The sequence below is a fragment of the Lepidochelys kempii genome, chromosome 3 (assembly GCF_965140285.1).
Source record: "Lepidochelys kempii isolate rLepKem1 chromosome 3, rLepKem1.hap1, whole genome shotgun sequence".
Lineage (NCBI taxonomy): Eukaryota > Metazoa > Chordata > Testudines > Cheloniidae > Lepidochelys > Lepidochelys kempii.
In genome coordinates this window covers 176,555,345-176,574,591 of record NC_136382.1, presented here as the reverse complement: position 1 = coordinate 176,574,591, position 19,247 = coordinate 176,555,345, and the positions used below count along the sequence as shown (strand labels likewise).

At 43.1% G+C, this 19,247-nt stretch overlaps 1 long non-coding RNA gene across 2 annotated transcripts in view; it reads left to right on the top strand.

The window, feature by feature from the left end:
- Positions 1 to 18,971, top strand: part of LOC144930433 (uncharacterized) — a 43,955-nt gene extending 24,984 nt beyond the window's left edge. For both annotated transcript variants that reach the window (XR_013635589.1, XR_013635588.1), the window contains exons 2-5: positions 1,394 to 1,432; positions 11,178 to 11,402; positions 16,137 to 16,262; positions 17,823 to 18,971. This is a non-coding gene — a long non-coding RNA (uncharacterized LOC144930433). The remainder of the gene's footprint in view (positions 1 to 1,393; positions 1,433 to 11,177; positions 11,403 to 16,136; positions 16,263 to 17,822) is intronic.
- Positions 18,972 to 19,247: the final 276 nt, after the last annotated feature.

Genomic DNA, 19,247 nt, shown 5'->3' with positions numbered 1-19,247 from the left:
GTCTGTTACCATTCCCACCCTGCTTCAACCTGGGACTGTCATCTTGAGTGACTGAGCTGACAGAACCTGCCATGGTGTCACTCATGTAGGGAAAGAGATGGTTCCTCAGGTACCTTGAACCCATATTGTTTAGGCCTTTGAAAGTCAAAGCCAACCCCTTAAACTTTATGCAGAATTCATTTGGTAACCACTGCAGATCTCAAAGCACAGGTGCAATCTGCTCCTTCAGAGAAGTGTTGTGTAATAGATGGGCAGCTGCATTGCACGCTAGCCAAAGTTTCAGAATGAATTTTGGTTGTCACTCCGTGTGTGGTACATTGTAGTAAAGTGACCTTGTAACTTTTAACTTTTGAGAAGCACCAAGAACTTCATAGTGATAGTTCCTAGATAGATTAGATTAGGTGTGACAGTGACCTGGGTGGTCATGCTGGGGTTCAAATCCAAGAGAAAAGCCCATAACTCTTTTATCGAGCTTGCCATTAAAAAAAAAAGGTGCACTTAGCAACAGCTATTGGCTAAATATCCAGGAGGAGCTGGGTATTTCAACAAGACCCTAGGTTGTGAACATGAATAACAAATGGCCTACCTATATGCCATCAGCCTAGGGTGCTCTGTATAATTGTCACCATTTCTGACAGTTGCTTCCCCTACTCTATAATCATTGCTTCAGCCTCATTCAGGTTGCTTATCAGCCTGCTTGCTCTCATCCATGCTCCAGTCTCTGCTAGACTCTGGATAAATCACTCATGTGTACCAAATGAGTTGGAGGAGATCATGGAGATACAGAACTGTGCCCTCTGTATATTGAAATTCCAAACCCCATGCCTCTTGCCAACACTCCCACTGGCTCACGACCATGTTGAATAGGGTGGCTGATAGAATGGAACCCTGTAGAGCCTCACATAAAAGAGCCCTGATTGCAAATGAACAATTACCCGGTACTGATAGCTCTAGCTCTAGCACTTCGAGCTCTCCACCGATAGACCCTGTTTTCATGCAAGTGGTGATAATAGTGCAATAATGAGGGAAGAACAATAAAGAAAACATTACAGTTGGGGACTCTTTTAAATAGATTTTTTTCCAGTATTTCCAAACATCAGTGTATAGGGCAGACTCTCAGCTGATGTAAATCTGCAAAGCTCCACTGAAACATTCAACAAAATCTTAATCTGGTAAAATAATATTTTACCAGAAATCACATCTTTCTTCCAGACATATCAAAAATCCGAAGTTACATTAACTGTATTTCCATTTTGCAGCAACACAGATCGCAAGCTGTGAATGTTAAAAGTATTACTCACCTATTGCAAATGTGTATTCCAAAATCTTAATATTTAAGATATTAGCTCCACTGGCACACATTCATGTTGGTTTTTCTTCTCTTCAATCACAGGCTACTAATGTGAAACAATTGTAAGTTTTAAAGTGTAAGGTAAGACATTTTCTTCATGATTTATAAACTTTATGTTTCATCAATTGTATGTGCACTGGAACTGGTGGGGAAATAGAAAACAGATTTTCAAAAAAAATTCAGGAAAATTGTTTTCAGTTTTTCATGGAAATTACGTTTTAACAGGTTTTTGGCCCCACGCTAGCATCCGCAATGGGTTGATATTGTAAGGTTGCAAATGAGTGCTACGCGGTAGCATTGCTTTTCCTTTTAGGGATTAAAAACATTGCCTTATTTATTTATTTACATTGATTATGCAAAGAGATATAAGAAAAAAATAAAATTAATTCAAGTGTTAAGCTACTTAATTGTAAGGGTGTTTCATTTTCAGTTACATACTATTTTCTTGTTACTCTCAGGTTAGTAGCACAATCTACCATTTTGTGCAGATGTGTGCATATTATGTTTACACATATTTTATATACAATAATTTAAAATACTATTTTCTGCTATGCCAATGTGGCTAACCCCAAAGAGTTTTGAAAATATACTAAAATCAGTTCAATCTTTCATTCACCTAAAATATCATGCTTGCATATCTCTAAATATAATATATACATTATTATTATTGATCTCCCCTCCCAGTGTCCTAAGCACATCCCAGTGTGGATAAATATTTTCCATCTGTCTAAATCGCCTTGCTCCTTTTGGTGGATAACACATTCTTCCTCTTCTTCCTGTCCCTCAAATCTTGTGTAGTGGTTCTGGCACCAACAGATAATGGCAGCTGTGTCCCATCACAAAGGTGGTTGCCTTTTAATAGTGGATGAAGTGATCCTAATGGGAGTTTTGAATATTTGAGGAATGCAGGCTCAGGTACTGCCTTATATGTAAAAAGAGAAGGAGTACTTTTGGCACCTTAGAGACTAACCAATTTATTTGAGCATAAGCTTTCATGAGCTACAACTCACTTCATCGGATGCATACTGTGGAAAGTACAGAAGATCTTTTTATACACACAAACCATGAAAAAATGGGTGTTTACCACTACAAAAGGTTTTCTCTTCCCCCACCCCACTCTCCTGCTGGTAATAGCTTACCTAAAGTGATCACTCTTCTTACAATGTGTATGATAATCAAGTTGGGCCATTTCCAGCACAAATTCAGGTTTTCTCCCCCCTCCCCCACAAACGCACTCTCCTGTTGGTAATAGCTTATCTAAAGTGATCACTCTCCTTACAATGTGTATGATAATCAAGGTGGGCCATTTCCAGCACAAATCCAGGGTTTAACAAGAATGTCTAGGGGTGGGGGTAAGGAAAAAACAAAGGGAAATAGGTTACCTTGCATAATGACTTAGCCACTCCCAGTCTCTATTCAAGCCTAAGTTAATTGTATCCAATTTACAAATGAATTCCAATTCAACAGTCTCTCGCTGGAGTCTGGATTTGAAGTTTTTCTGTTGTAATATTGCAACTTTCATGTCTGTAATCGCGTGACCAGAGAGATTGAAGTGTTCTCCGACTGGTTTATGAATGTTATAATTCTTGATGTCTGATTTGTGTCCATTTATTCTTTTACGTAGAGACTGTCCAGTTTGACCAATGTACATGGCAGAGGGGCATTGCTGGCACATTGGTCAAACTGGACAGTCTCTACGTAAAAGAATAAATGGACACAAATCAGACGTCAAGAATTATAACATTCAAAAACCAGTTGGAGAACACTTCAATCTCTCTGATCACTCGATTACAGACCTAAAAATGGCAATACTTCAACAAAAAAACTTCAAAAACAGACTCCAACGAGAAACTGTTGAATTGGAATTCATTTGCAAATTGGATACAGTTAACTTAGGCTTGAATAGAGACTGGGAGTGGCTAAGTCATTATGCAAGGTAACCTATTTCCCTTTGTTTTTTTCCTAACCTCCCCCCCCCCCCCCAGATGTTCTTGTTAAACCCTGGATTTGTGCTGGAAATGGCCCACCTTGATTATCATACACATTGTAAGGAGAGTGATCACTTTAGATAAGCTATTACCAGCAGGAGAGTGGGGTGGGGGGAGAGAAAACCTTTTGTAGTGGTAAACACCCATTTTTTCATGGTTTGTGTGTATAAAAAGATCTTCTGTACTTTCCACAGTATGCATCCGATGAAGTGAACTGTAGCTCACAAAAGCTTATACTCAAATAAATTGGTTAATCGCTAAGGTGCCACAAGTACTCCTTTTCTTTTTGCGAATACAGACTAACACGGCTGTTACTCTGAAACCTGCCTTATATGTGTATACCAATCTTGATCCTGCAAAAGCTTGTGTGTGTGCTTAATTTTATTCACAGGAGTAATTCCCATTACAGTCATTTGGACTACTAACATGCTTAAAGTTAAGCACATGCATGTGCTTGCAGGATTCAGACCATAGTTTGTTATTCTCTAAAAGCACACTTACCCTTGCAAAAGGAGTTACATCATTTATGAATCAATCAACCAACCAACCAAAAAAGCATTATTGTCCATGTAGAATGTTTAGAGCATATTATAGTTTTCCTCACAGTCAAATGAACCTCCCACATTCAAACTCAGTGGTTTGAGCATTGGCCTGCTAAACCCAGGGTTGTGAGTTCAGTCCTTGAGGGGGCCATTTAGGGATCTGGGGCAAAAATTGGGGATTGGTCCTGCTTTGAGCAGGGGGTTGGACTAGATGACCTCCTGAGGTCCCTTCCAACCCTGATATTCTATGATTCTATGAAACAAAGTTCTCCTTGCCTAGTGCAAATGCCAGAAGGCAGTACCGTCATTATAAACTCTGGACCAAACACAGGTCTAGAATTCAATCAGAAGGATTTTCTATTGTCATAAATGGTGCAAAAGCTGTTTGTATTTTCAAATTACAAATTATGAATCAGACAATTACAATCCTGCTAGTCTGACCAAGATTACGTAATTCAGAAAATGATTTTAATTTATTGCTAAATATAAAGAAAATATTGATGTACTGCTAATGTGCAGAGATGTTCATACCATAAAATAGCTGCAGAAGTGATTTTTCTGGATATTAAAATCTACTCCATCCCAAATATGTTTTCCACTATTTAGAAGATCTTTGGTACCAGTTTTCTCACAGTTTATATGCTTTGAACTGTGTGTTTGCTGCGCCAACTATGATTTCATAGCATACTTTGGTATCAGGACACACCATGGTAACAGTTTCTGTTTAAACACCTGTGATACATAAAATCAGGTTCAGAGATGTTGAAACATATTAGGTCATCTATGGAAGCCATCACACTGCCAGAGCATGCTTGGTCTTGACTATGTTGTTTCTTTCCACTCTACTTTGAAGGTTCCAAGCAATGGGGCTTTCACGCCTCATGGGTGACTATTTCACAACCAGCAAGGTTCACTGTGAGGAAGACTTTCTGATATCTATCTTAAATTTTCTCTTTATTAATTCTATCCCATTACTTCTAGTCATACCCTATTTACCACCCTAAATAATTTCCTTTCTCTCCTTGATGCTGATTGATGGTCCTGATCTAAAGTCAGTAGGAGTCTTTCTATTGACTTTAATGGGCTTTGGATCCAACCCTATGAGATTTCATAATTGTAGAGCTGGTTGGAAAATCTTCGATGGAACCATTTTCAGTTAGAGAATGCAGTTCTACTGAAGTCAAAATGCTTGGTGTCAAATTTGCCAAATTTTAATTTCTGTGAAAAACTGAGAGAAAAAGTACTGACAATGTTGAAATGCCCTGTTTTGACATTTCTGGAATGAAATGTTTCAATTTTTCATTTTGAAATGACATTTCATTGTGAATCATTTATAAAATAATATAAAACTAAAACCAAGAAATCAAAACGAAACATCTTGATTTTGCAAAGATGAAACATTTTAATCGACCCAAAATTATTTCCACCACCCAGAACTTTTCTTTTGTGGAGAATTTTGGAAATTTACATGTTTTGTTCCTAATCAGAATGAAGACAAACGTTTAAATCCTTAATGAAATGGAATTTCCATCCTCCACCCAGCTCTGGTTTTCAGGTCCGCACCTTACTCATGGCTTAGCCAAACTACAGGAGGCACAGTTAGCCCCTTCAACATTTCTCACAAGCCAGTCCCTTTAGCCCATGGATCATTTTAATTGCTGGATTCCCTTGATTTGTCAAAATGCTTCTAGTAGTGACATGCCCAGAATTGAATGCACTGCTCCAGGTGTGATGACACCAGAATGCAGAGTGCTTATTACCTTCCAGTTCTGTGATGTCATGCTTCTGAGTATGCTGCCCAAAAGTATATGGACTTTTCTGCAGCAATAATGTACTGCAAGGTCCATTATTAAGGAGTATTATTATTATGGTATTACAGAACAGCCTAGAAGCCCTAATCAGGATTAGAGCTCAATTTCACTGGTTGCTGTTCAAACACAGAGTAGAAGATAGTCCCTGCCCTGGAGAGTTTACAATCTAATTTAAGAGAGAATGCAACAAGCAGGCACAACAAACAAATGAAGAAACTGAGGACAGAGCTAAAAGTGATAGGAACACATATGTATGTATAGTCGCTACATGCCCCACTCATGTTGTCTTCTATCATCCACAGTCTTTTCAACATTGCTGCTTTCCAAGTTCCTCTCTCTCCCTTTGAATAACTATACTTTGGATTATTTTTCCTCTGATGCATTTCTCCAGATCAAATTTCATTTTGTTATTTTCTGCCCATACGCGAAACTTCTCTGGATCCTTTTCCTCTTCAGCCTTCAATGGCATTCACAACACCTCCCAGCTGAGCATCTTCTGTGAGGTTCATTAGCATGCTCTTTATCCCCACTTCTAGATCATTACTGAAAAGGTTAAAGTAAACAGGCCCTAACACTGAACTCTGATGCTACTCTACTGGACACTCTCCACTTCAGTTCTGTACATTATCATTTAGCATTACCCTTTTGTCATATGGTCCAACGACTGGTTGTCAATCCATGTGACCGGGTTTATAACCAAACCAGCTTGAATTAATGTTGAGATGGCCTGACACTGTATCAAGCATCTCAGTAAATTCCAAATAGTTTGCATCTATTGCATTCCTTTCACCCATTCATTCTTAGCAGGCAAGAGGAGGGTATTGGGAGTGAGGGAAGAAGAGATGGTTAGGGAGGAGAAGAGTTTGTTGGGGATGGGAATATGAAAGAGAGATGGAAGAGGAGAAACAAGGAAAGGGGGAAAATGCAACATGGAGACATGAAAGGGAAGGCAAATGAGGAAGATGGAGGAAAAGAGAATGAAAGAGAATGCCAGACACTGAAAGATGGAGGAAGAGATATAAGTTAAGGGAAAAAAAACGGAAGTGAAGGAAGTGGGGGAGGGGAAGGAGGATGAGAAAAAGAAGGAGCAGAGACATAGATTCATAGATATTTTAGATATTTAGGTCAGAAGGGACCATTATGATCATCTAGTCTGACCTCCTGCACAACGCAGGCCACAGAATTTCACCCACCACTCCTGCAAAAAACCTCACACCTATATCCGTGCTACTGAAGTCCTCAAATTGTAGTTTAAAGACTTCAAGGAGTAGAGAATCCTCCAGCAAGTGACCCGTGCCCCATGCTACAGAGGAAGGCGAAAAACCTCCAGGGCCTCTTCCAATCTGCCCTGGAAGAAAATTCCTTCCCGACCCCAAATATGGCGATCAGCTAAACCCTGAGCATATGGGCAAGATTCATCAGCCAGATACTACAGAAAATTCTTTCCTGGGTAACTCGGATCCCACCTCATCTAATATCCCATCACAGGCCATTGGGCCTATTTACCGTGAATATTTAATTACCAAAACCATGTTATCCCATCATACCATCTCCTCCATAAACTTATTGAGTTTAATCTTAAAGCCAGATAGATCTTTTGCCCCCACTGCTTCCCTTGGAAGGCTATTCCATAACCTCACTCCTCTGATGGTTAGAAACCTTCGTCTAATTTCTAATCTAAATTTCCTGGTGGCCAGTTCATATCCATTTGTTCTTGTGTCCACATTGGTACTGAGCTTAAATAATTCCTCTCCCTCTCCAGTATTTATCCCTCTGATATATTTATAGAGAGCAATCATATCTCCCCTCAACCTTCTTTTAGTTAGGCTAAACAAGCCAAGCTCCTTGAGTCTCCTTTCATAAGACAAGTTTTCCATTCCTCGGATCATCCTAGTAGCCCTTCTCTGTACCTGTTCCAGTTTGAATTCATCCTTCTTAAACATGGGAAACCAGAACTGCACACAGTATTCCAGTGCCTTGTATATCGGTACTAAAACGTCCTTATCCTTACTGGAAATACCGCTCCTGATGCATCCCAAGACCGCATTAGCTTTTTTCACGGCCATATCACATTGGCCTTGATTCAAGAAAGCACTTAATGGGACTTAAGCACATGCTTGAAGTTAAGCACGTGTTTAAGTGCTTTTCTGAACTGGGGCCAAAATAAGTTAACATTTTCCTAAACAATTAGGCTGGGAATTTCCAAGGAGCCAAAGGCACCTGAGTCACATTGAAATTTGGTGGGATTTGAGTGCCCAACTCCCTTGGAAAATCCCAGCATCAATAGCAATTTTCCTCCTCAGGCCAACTGGTTGGTGCAATTGCTTACAGTTCACAGCACATCTTACTGGAAAAATGTCTGTCTCACTATGGTATTTATAGGCACCAGTACCTAGGCACAGAGAAGAGACCCAGTCAGGAAAAGTGTCAACCACCTACTCTGAGGCACTTACTATCCCCTATCCAAGGTACTTATATATCCCCTATTACCATAGTGTCTGAGCACCTCACAGTCTTTAACATAATTATCCTCACAACAAATGCTGAGGTATCTGCATTTTTATAGAGAGGGCCCAGAGGCACAGAGAGCACCTGGGTGACTTACCAAAGCTCACAGAGGATATCTGGGGCAGAGCTTGGAACAGAACACCCAACACACTCTGGACTAGGAGGCTAGTGACTAACCATCAGTCCATCCATCCTCTCTTGTCTTGGGGGTATTAAAGGCTGTCAGCAGCTTGCAGGAGGCACTTGGCCCCTTGGAGCACAGGGCTGTAAGTGTGTGTCATATAAGGGAACAGGTAGCAGGATGGTGAAAAGATGTATTTCTTTGTATCAGAGATGCCGTAAATAGTCCGTAGCAATGAGAAATGATGTTGGTACTTGGTCAGTGCAAGTGAGATATGTAGTGGGAGTAGATTTCCTCCCTGCAGATAAGTACAGCTGTTACTATTAATAAGAGCTACAGAGGACAATCACTCCTGTTCACACAAAGCTGGAGTAATCGGTCTTTGTGTGGGGAACTCAGAAGGTCTGTGTGAGATGGAATTTGTCTCTCCATCTTGTAGGCAGACCCCACAAGTGCAGATCAGGCTTTCTGCAGCTGTTGTTCCCATCTGACAGGCAGAGCCCCATAGAATTGGATCTGTAGAGTTCATGTCATCATGGATCTGGTGGTCCCTTCCTCAGACTACTTTGTCCCCAAAATTCTTCTTTGCACAGGATTATTCAGAGCCATCAAGCAGTCCCTTTTCACAGCATGAAGTCAGCTCCTGCCCACAGAGCTCTATCCTGGGGATAAACTAGGATACTGGTATTCACCCCATCCTCGTGTGAGTGTCTCTACTGAGAGAGCAAAACTGTATGGTACTTTATGAAATGCCATTGGGTTTCAGTATATTGTCCCCTCAATATACAAGTCTGACTCTGAGTAGCATCCATTTCATTGCTATAGTCTAACTGAGGAAAATATATCTCTCTCCAGTGCACAAAGGTTTGTAGTCCAACCTGGCTATTATGCATCTTGGTATATGGGGGGGAATGAACTAGGGTCTTGACTCCAGAAGTGAGACTAGACAGGAAAAGGAGGATTTCTTGTTACAACAATGGAACAATATTTACCTGGAGAACTCTTCACTCCTTTCCATTCACATGCATTTTTGAATGCAGCTAATTTTATTAAGGGACTGATCTTGCAAGGTGCTAAGCACCTCCTGTATCATGATGAGCACCCTCAAATGCCACGGGCTTTGCTGGAAGTTGAGGGCACTCAGCATCTGTAGGATTAGGCTCCAAGATTGTAGGCCTCCTGTTTCCTATATCTCTGTGCTTTAGTCTGCCAAAGGAGGCCCAGTTTCCAGCTGTTTCTTGTCTCAGCTGCTCCTGCGTGCCATGGATCATCTCAGCGGTGACTCTTGGAGGAATGAGTCACCCAGCCATTTAATTAAAAAACAACCTTTTACAAGCCATAAAGTCCATTTGTAATATAAAGGGTGGATGTATGGTCTGAGTGATCTTTATCTTAGACAGCGGCTTTATTCGTACATACCAATGCAGATTGTTTCCCTTGGATGTGATTCAGTGTTCATTGTGATTAACAAATTCTGATAAAGATACCCTGCCCCCCACAAAATAAAATAAAATAAAAATCCTAAACATCTTTATGTGAAGAACCCCTGATTTATTTTCTGTCTTTTCTGTGTTACAGATGAGCCCAAATCAAAAGCCCAGAACTGGACACCCCCAGACTTTGAGAGTTTCACAGCTAAATACAAGATCAAACAGATAGTTTCACATAAGTAGTTATGCTTATAGTTTAGCATAAGTAGTTATGCTAAACTATCTGTTCAATCTTATATTAAGCTGTGACACTCTTAGTACCTTTTCTAAACCTGAAGAAGAGTTGTGTGTAGCTCAATAGCTCGTCTCTCTCCGCAACAGAAGTTGGTGCAGTAAAAAATACTACCTCACCCACCTTCTCTCTGTACTTCTGTTATAATCCTGTTTACTTATGCTAAAGCATCCCACAGCCCCTTGTATTAGCTGAAGTAAGTTTTGTCTTAAGTATATAGGAAAACTGTCAGTATCAGAACATATAATTGTTTCCTTATGAGTTACCCTCATAAATCTATTTATCCTGGGACAGGCCTAGGAGGTGTCTTCATGCCCCATAGTACCTGGAATTCATGTTCCCGGAACAAAGATATGGGTGCATCATGACCTGGAATGCATGGTGGATTCAGAAAACGGATAAGGGGTACATTGCAACTAGTTTTAAATGACGTATATGGTACCTTTTACTGGTAAACAAGTGTATAAATGGATAGCTTTAAAGATGTAACTTTGGGGAGCACACCTTCTGCATAAGGTGAATGTAACATCATTGGTATTGTACAGAGCAGGGGTAGGCAACCTATGTCATTCGTGCCAAAGGGGCACGTGAGCTGATTTTCAGTGGCACTCACACTGCCCGGGTCCTGGGCACCGGTCCCGAGGGCTCTGCTGCTGGCCTGGGGTACCGGCCACTGGCTCCTGCCAGCTGGGGTTCCATCTGCGAGCCCCGCTCAGCCCGCTGCCAGCCCCGGGTCCCAGCCACCAGTCCCGGGGGCTCCGCTGCTGGCCTGGAGTCCCGGCCACCGGCCCGGGGCTCTGCAGCCACCCCCAGCTGTGGCCCACTGGCCCCAACCTGGGGCAGTGAGGGGTGCAGACAGGGTCAAGAGGGGGCACAGCTCAGCACCCCACCTTAAAAATTGTTCCAGTGCCACGGTGCTGGGATATTTTTAAGTCCTGATTTGCTGCTTACATCACTATCACGCCACGTGGAACAGCGCACTGCATTTGACGTTGAGATTAGAATGTACATGCAAGAACTGGAATCAGAATTTTCTGACAGATTTCAAGATTTCCAGCAATTTGGCCCAATGCTTTTTTTCTAATTAAACCTGAAAAGTTCAACGAAAGCAACTTGGATTTGTCTGTATTTCAGTGGATGGGTGTTGAAGATTTCGAAATGCAGCTCATTCAGTTAAAAAGCTCAGAATTGTGGGCATCAAAGTTTGGAGATCTGCGGAGTGCACTTGAAGCTACCGAGAGAGATCATGGGGCCTCTGTTCTGACCTGCTGGACGTCCCTGCCAGTGAAATGTAACTGTTTGAAGAAAATTGCGTTTGCAATGCTTTCAGGCTTTGGATTCACATACCTGTGTGAACAGGTATTTTCACATATGAAATCTGTCCTCTGTCCCTCTCGGAGTCAGTTAACAACTGATCACTCAGAAGCCTGTGTGCAGCTTAAAGTATCCAAATACGTGCCAGACATTGGAAAACTCAGCCAGGGAAAGCCAGGGCAAGGATCACACTAAACTGATAAGATCTGCATTTTAATTTAATTTTAAATGAAGCTTCTTAAACATTTTAAAAACCTTATTTACTTTACAGACAACAATAGTTTAGTTATACATTACAGACTTATAGAAAGAGACCTTCTAAAAATGTTAAAATGTATTACTGGCATGGGAAACCTTGAATTAGTGGGAATAAATGAAGACTCGGCACACCACTTCTGAAAGGTTTGCCGACCCCTGGTATAGAACCTTTTCCCTGTACCATATTAATAAACCTGACTGACATTGGTTATTTGGTGTGTTGAGTACACTTCATGACAAACCAAATGTGGTCAAGCAATTGGCTATATAATTTATCAACAAGCAGCTCATGTGTTGAGGGGAGTATTTTGCCATAAGCATAGGACATCAGTGTTCCGTGATCTTCACTCGCTGCCTTTTGGCTTCTGGGTGGACTTAAAAGTATTGGTTTTAACCGTAAAAGTCCAAAATGGCCTGGAATCTGTCCACCTGGCGGTTCCCTACTGTCTATGCCATACTGCCTCTGCTGTGATCAGGAAAGGCACTAGAGCTAGTGGTGAGCGGGAGCCAGTTCGCACCGGTTCGCTAAAACCGGTTGTTAAATTTAGAAGCCCTTTTAGAACTGGTTGTTCCGCGAGGGACAACTGGTTCTAAAAGGGCTTCTAAATTTAACCGGCCAAAAGTGGCCGGCCAAAAGTGGCACCTTCTAAATTTAACCGGCCAAAAGTGGCGACTCCATGGGTGCTCCAGCCCTGGAGCACCCAAAGAGAAAATTTGGTGGGTGCAGAGCACCCACCAGCAGCTCCCCACCCCACCCCCCGGCCCCAGCTCACCTCCGATCTGTCTCCGCCTCCTCCCCTGAATGCGCCGCCCCGCTCTGCTTCTCTGCCTCCCCTGGCTTCCCGCGAATCAGCTGTTCGCGCTGGAAGCTGGGGCGGGCTGAGAAACAGGCGGCGGCTTCCCGCTCAGGCCTAGGGAGCCGGAGGTGAGCTGGGGCGAGGGGGCGCGAGGAGGGCCGCCTGCGCCGCAGCAGGGGAACCGCTCCCTGCCCCGGCTCACCTCTGCCTTTCTGGTCCTGAGCGGGAAGCCACCGCCTGCTTCTGAGCCCACCCCTGCTTCCTGCACGAACAGCTGATTCCTGGGCAGCGGGGTGGGGGGCAGAGAAGCAGAGCGGGGTGGTGCATTCAGGGGAGGAGGCAGAGGTGGAGGCGTTACAGAGGTGAGCTGGGGCCGAGTGTGTGGGGGGGGAGCTGCTGGTGGGTGCTCTGCACCCACCAAATTTTCCCCTTGGGTGCTCCAGCCCCGGAGCACCCAGGGAGTCAGCACCTAAGGCCGCTCCCCCTGTTCCCCCCCTAGCTATGCTCCCCAACCCTTAGGAGCCAGAGGGACCTGCCGGATGCTTCCTGGGAGCCACCCCAGGTAAGCACCTCCGGGACTCCCCACCTCACCCCCTGGCAGGTGCCTCTGGCTCTTAGGGGTGGGGTAGGCACCCACTACGGTGGCCCACGAGACCCTCCTGCCCGGTTCTGGGGGCAGTCAGGGGACAGGGGAGGGGGGTGGATGGGGCAGGGGTCCTGGGGTGCGGCGTCAAGGAATGTGGGGGGGTTGGATGGGGCAGGAGTCCCGGGGGGTGGGGGTGGGCAACGACCCCCTCGTGGGGTGAGGAGGGAACCCGTTGTTAAGATTTTGGCAGCTCATCACTGACTAGGGCTGAAGCTCTCCTGGAATATGGGTGTCTGGCTACACTGCAAAATAAATAACCTGCGGCAGTATGGCTCAGAGCTCAGGTTTACAGACTCAGGTTCACAGGGCTGGCACTACTGTGCTAAAAATCGTCATGTAGATGTTCTCACTCAGGCTGGAGATTGGGCTCTGAGATCCACCCTCCTCGCTGGGTTTCAGAGCCTCAGCTCTACCCCAAATGGAAATGTCTACATGCCTATTTTTAGCATCATAGCGTGAGCTGGAGTCTGCAGATGCAGGCTTTGAGACTTACTGACATAGGGGTTTTCTACAGTGTAGACGTATCCTAAGAGAGGAAGCTGCCAGAAGGGTGTTGTCTGTGAGGGCCCCAGGCCTTTGGAATTCAGTCTGCTCTTGCTCCTCATGGTTTAAAATAGCCTGCATGTATTGGCCCTGCAGAGCTCATGATTCTGGGCAGGAGATTGAGGAGTGCTGAGGTTGTTGGAGAACTGAGATTTCTTTTGAGAATCTGGTGGGTGAGGAGATGGTATTTTGTTCTGTTTTCTTGCTGACTGGCTGTTTAATGTTGGGTGGAATTTGCTGCTGTTTTGCTATTATCTTTATCGTTATGGATTATATTTTTAATGGCTGTCAGGAAGCTCAGTGCCAGGCATAAACAGGCATCATTTAAATTCATGAAACAAATAGATATAGACAGAGGCAATCCACTGTTTTGGAACACATAAGTAACTGTGTGAGGCCTCAAACCAAGGGCTAGATTTTCAACAGAGCCCAGCTCCCATTTAGGAACATAACAAGGTACGAGATTTTCCAAAATACTCAGCGCCCAGCAGTCCCATTTTGGGAAGATTGTCAAAAAGAACTCAGATGGGTTCTTCTGAAAAACTAGCCACTTATTTTGTACTTAAATGGGAACTGAGCTTTTTTTAAAATCTGGCCCCAAATGCATATAGAGGGAGCATGGTCTTATAGCTAAGGCATTGGTTGCGGGACCTAAAGTTCTATTCCTATCTCTGTCACAAGCCCACATTCAAGCTTATCGCTTATGGTATGTCTACATTGAAATTAAACACTTGTGGCTGGCCTGTGTCAGCTGACTCATGCTGGGGCTGTGGGGCTGCTTAATTGTTGTGTAGATGTTGGGACTGGGGCCGGAGCCTGAGCTTCAGGAGCCTCTCTCCTCACGGGATCACACACCCAAGCCCAAGTGTCTACACCACAATTAAACAGCCCCTTAGCCTGAGCTCTGTGAGCTCGAGTCACTGGCACGGGCCAGCCATGGGTGTTTAGTTGCAGTGCAGATATACCTTTAATTCCTCAGTTCGTCATCTGTAGAATGGGGATAATATACTTGAACTTCTCAGGGAAGGACAAGCTACCTTAACGTTTGAGTGCAATGAGATACTATGGGGGTGAATTCATAGAAAAGCCTCTGAAGCAATTAATTAATTTTAAAATGAAATTCTTAAAGCTACAACATACAGAAAGAGTTATTGTTGAGTCAACTGTCAATACCATGACAATTCTGTATTAATGATGAAATACCCCAATAGTTGAGGTATTCAAGAATTCAGTTGTTTCAAATGCATTTGGGTGCCTGAAAGCATACTGCTTTCAAATCCATTTCCGCTGGTGTCCCTTGAAACATCACCAGAAAGTGGCAATCTATAGCTCCTCATAGAGCAGTAACAGCAAGGAGCTCAAGGAAATAAAAGTGCTACTGTAGGAATCACTAAACACTATTATTATGCTTGCTTTATGGTAATAGACCATTGGACAAAAATCAGCCGTGATGTAAGTCAGTGGAGTTTCACCTGATTACAGCAAGCCTGAATTTGGCCCTTTAAAAGGGATCCAGAAGAAACACATATTGGTTTAGAAAAAGACTATGGCCTTATTTCTGTAGAACACTGTAGGGACACAAAAGGTGTTCAGGCATACACAACCTCAATACTTCTCACATCGAGGGCACAGCACACTTATTCAACCTTGCCTTCGCTAATATAAACACAGAGCAGCGTGTACATATTAAAAAAGCTCCAAACCCTACTAAAACAAAACACTCCACTCTCCTTTGGGGGAGAGGATGAAAGAGAGAACAAACCACATAGGGCAGATGTTAGCCATGTTGCATAATACACCATTGGTAGGTGCTCAGATACTATGATAATAAGGTGGTAATAAGAACCTGAATAACATAGAATCAAACAGTAGGGATCTATGTGATCACAAACAAATAGATGTAGGTGAAAAGAAATAATATTCATGCCTGATGTTAACAGATACTAGGGCCACAATCTGGCAAGCACTGATATATGTGGCTAACTTACACACGAATAGTTCCGTTTGTCATGATGGTAGATGTCTTCTACTACATCTTTAGGAAGAGACACATCACATCGCCACACGGAACAAGTTATACAAAAATCCCTGGGTAAACGTTAGGTGATTAGAACTGGGCAAAATATTTGTCAGAAAAGTGTTTTTCCTCCATCAAATTACACCCCTTTTCTGAGTTCATAAAATCTTAAATGAAACTGAATGTCATTTGATAAACATTTAAATTTTTGAAAAAAAAGTCATATAAAATTTGTTTTTACTAAAATGGAGTGCAAAAATTTTGGGATAAATGCTTGTTACTTTTTGAATTTCAAACTTGTTGGTTTTTTATTGGTCACATAAGTCACATAGTATTGATTCTGGTTACATGATTTCCCAGCCTGTAGTCAGGAAGGTGAGCAGAAACCATTTTTTTTTTTTTACTCACTTTCTCAGAGGAAGGAGCTGTATTTTGTGTGTTGACACAGTGAGGGAAAAGATAGGTTGCTTCCCACTGGGTGTGGGCCATAATCACTTAATGATCTCCTGTACCCCCAGAAGATTCATAGAAGAATTGAGAGACTAGCCCCACGCATACACTGGAAGGGAGAACAGTCCATTCAGCAAAGATGCCAGAGAGAGGTAGTAAGCTACCAGTCTTTCCCTAGAAGAAGACAACACCAGGTAGGAATTTAAGGGCCATATGGCCTGACCATCCTCCAGAGTTTTGGATAGCTTGCAAAGGCATCCAGACTTAGGTCCTTTTACCGTTCTTCTATCACTAGAGTTGTTCTTCTATCCATGTAGTTTGGCTAGGCTGAGGCTAGTTTTATGTATTTACATGTAGCTGGGTTATGTTAATGCTGAGATTTGCAGGGGTTTTTATTATTATTTTATTTCCGGTGTAACCAATTGAATCAATAATACGTTGGGTACTCTGTGCACTCTTGCAGGGTGACCCACCATAAGTACAGCAACCAATATGCTCTCAGCCTCATTTGTGTCAGCTACCCAAACCCCTGTCTTGTGCCTCCCTGACTGGCTCCTGTTTTAGATTCTAATCCTCACAGGCTATAGGATGAAAAGATGTTCTCTGAGTGAAAGGAACAGTTGTAGGGCTAGATGAGGAAACCAGTGCAGTAGAGGAGGGTTGCCCATGTCAGCTGCCTCCTCCACATTGGTACCCTGACACCAGCATTACTAACTGCACAATGTCAGCCTCTGGCTGCTGGTGGCAGAATGCACCCGTCAACACTTCGAATGACATCTTCATTTAAAAAAACAACACCACATTTTGATGAAGGACAATCTTTTTGTTCTGTATTTGTTCAGCACCTAATCCAATGGGGTCTTGATCCATGTCTGGGGCGTCTAGGCCCTACTAATGATAATCCCAAATATTTACACTAAACCCTGATTTGGATAATGATGTTCAACTTCTCAAGGAACAGAAGTGTATCCAGTGACCATGTGCCCCAGCAAAAATTTGGATTTGGATTTCAAATAGTGAATTCCAGCAATGCCTACATACATGCTTGCATACAATCTCCTAAACGAGGGTTATTTGCTGAAGGTATGGGGTGAATTATTTTGAGGAACAACTAAATGAGTTAAAATTGTAAACTGCTTGTGGACAACTCATAGAACTCCTTGACTGAGGTATGTGTTGTGAGTTGTTTGCTCAGCTCTATCATTGATCCATCTGCATTGGGGTGAAAGTTGATTCCCCAACAGAAAGCCAGAGTAACCTGATTTTACACAGGTGCAGTACACAGGGTTGACCAGGTGAAATCCACCCTCCATCTTAGGACCCATACATGATACAGAGTTGTAGCCCAGCTCCTCCTCTGTGGACATTACTCCTGCGTATAGGGTAGAATATCTGCTGAAGTTTATCTGCCCCACTGTGTGGGATAATGGGGCCATTGGGTATAGAGTGACCTCTGCCCTGGCCCACCCCCACCCTCTATTAGTCTATGTGGGACCAGTGCAAGACTCCATGAGAGTGCATTCTTCTCCCCTCTGAATGATATAAGTCTGTGATTCCAATTTTGGAGCCCTCCCTTGATTGATGCCCCCCTCTCCCTCCTGTGTCCCCTCACATCATGTCCTGCTATAGTTGCCACCATCTCTCCTTTGTTCTCTCACTTCAGCCTGCTGTTGCATTTCCTTCTGGAATGTTTGTATACGGCATTTAACAAAATATTTGCTTCTCGCCCTCTCTCCATTTTACCCACACATCAGATGGTTTCATGCTGCTAGAGATGAGTGCTTCCAGTGGTGTCAGTTGAGGCTAAGCTGAGGGCCACATGAATGCAGAAGAGAAGCTTTGGTTGGTGAGTACATGTGATCTACTCCCACAGCCAGGCTAGGTTAGGGCCCACCCTGGAAAAGGGGAGGGAACAGAAGGTGTTTAGGAAACAGCATGTTTGTGGGGGCAGGGGTAGCAGCAGAGGGAGGATGTTTGTTTTTTTTACAGTACGGCCTAGTGGCCCCATCTGTAACTGAGATGCCATTGTACCAGAAACTATATAAACGGAGTAGGAGGCAGTCAGGACAGGGACAAAACAGAGGCACGGAGAGAGGTGAAATGATTTCGCCAAGGACACACAAGAGCAGGGAATAGCACTCAGGTTTCCTGAGTCTCTGTCTAGTCCCCTATCCAGTAGATCGTGCTTCCTGTCTGTGTGGGTAACTTTAGGTCCCTCAGCCTTCCACACCCACACAAATCCAACCTTCTGCCCCTCACCTTCCCTCAGCTAGTTCAGTATTGCCAAGCTTTCTTGTTCTATCATGAGTCTCATGGTAGTTGTTTTCTTAAAGCCCCAGATCCTGGAGTCATATGATTTCATAAGAATCTCAGTTTCCTTTTTTTAATGACAGTTTCTAGCCCCCGTGGTTGGGGAGAAAAGATTGAAATTATGAACCCAAAGGCTAAAAAATCAGAAGACAAATAAAAAGAACCCAAAATGTATAATTTTAAGTCTCATGCTGTTTTAGAGCCTGATTCATGATTTTGAATGTTCGGGGCTGGCAGAATTACTAGACCCAAGAGGTTGGGAAACATTAACTTAAAGTTGCATGAGAGAGAGAAAACGATCTGTCACAAAGGGATGAATTTCACCTGTTGTGAATAGGATTCTTCTTTTAACCCAGAGCCCCATTGTTTAGTTCTAAATTACATATATCTCTTTAAATCCCCGGAATTTCCCATTCTAGATTAATTTGCACTTGGTGAGAGAGTGTGAATGAAACTGTCAGAAGAGGATTTGCCACAGTGTCAATTTGTTACTATGCTCTTTTTATTTCTAATGCTTTCTCTGTTAAGGGAGATCTCGGAGAATTTTTGACATCTGCAAATCCTTGCATCGCACACTCACTTATCTGATACAAAGTATGAACTATTGCAAACAAGTATAATCATTAATATGATAATGGTAGTACCCAGAGACCTTGACTGTGGTTGGGGCCCATAGGTGCTGTACAAACACACATATATAGTATGTCTTACAGTGCAACCATGTGGTGTGATTGTGATATTTGTAGACATACTCAAGCTAGCTTTAACCTAGCTAGCTCCGATACTGACAGCAGTGAAGCTGTGGCAGCATGGGCTTGAGCACAGGCTGTTCAAGCGTGCCTGGAATCCAGGGTGAATCCTTGAGCAGC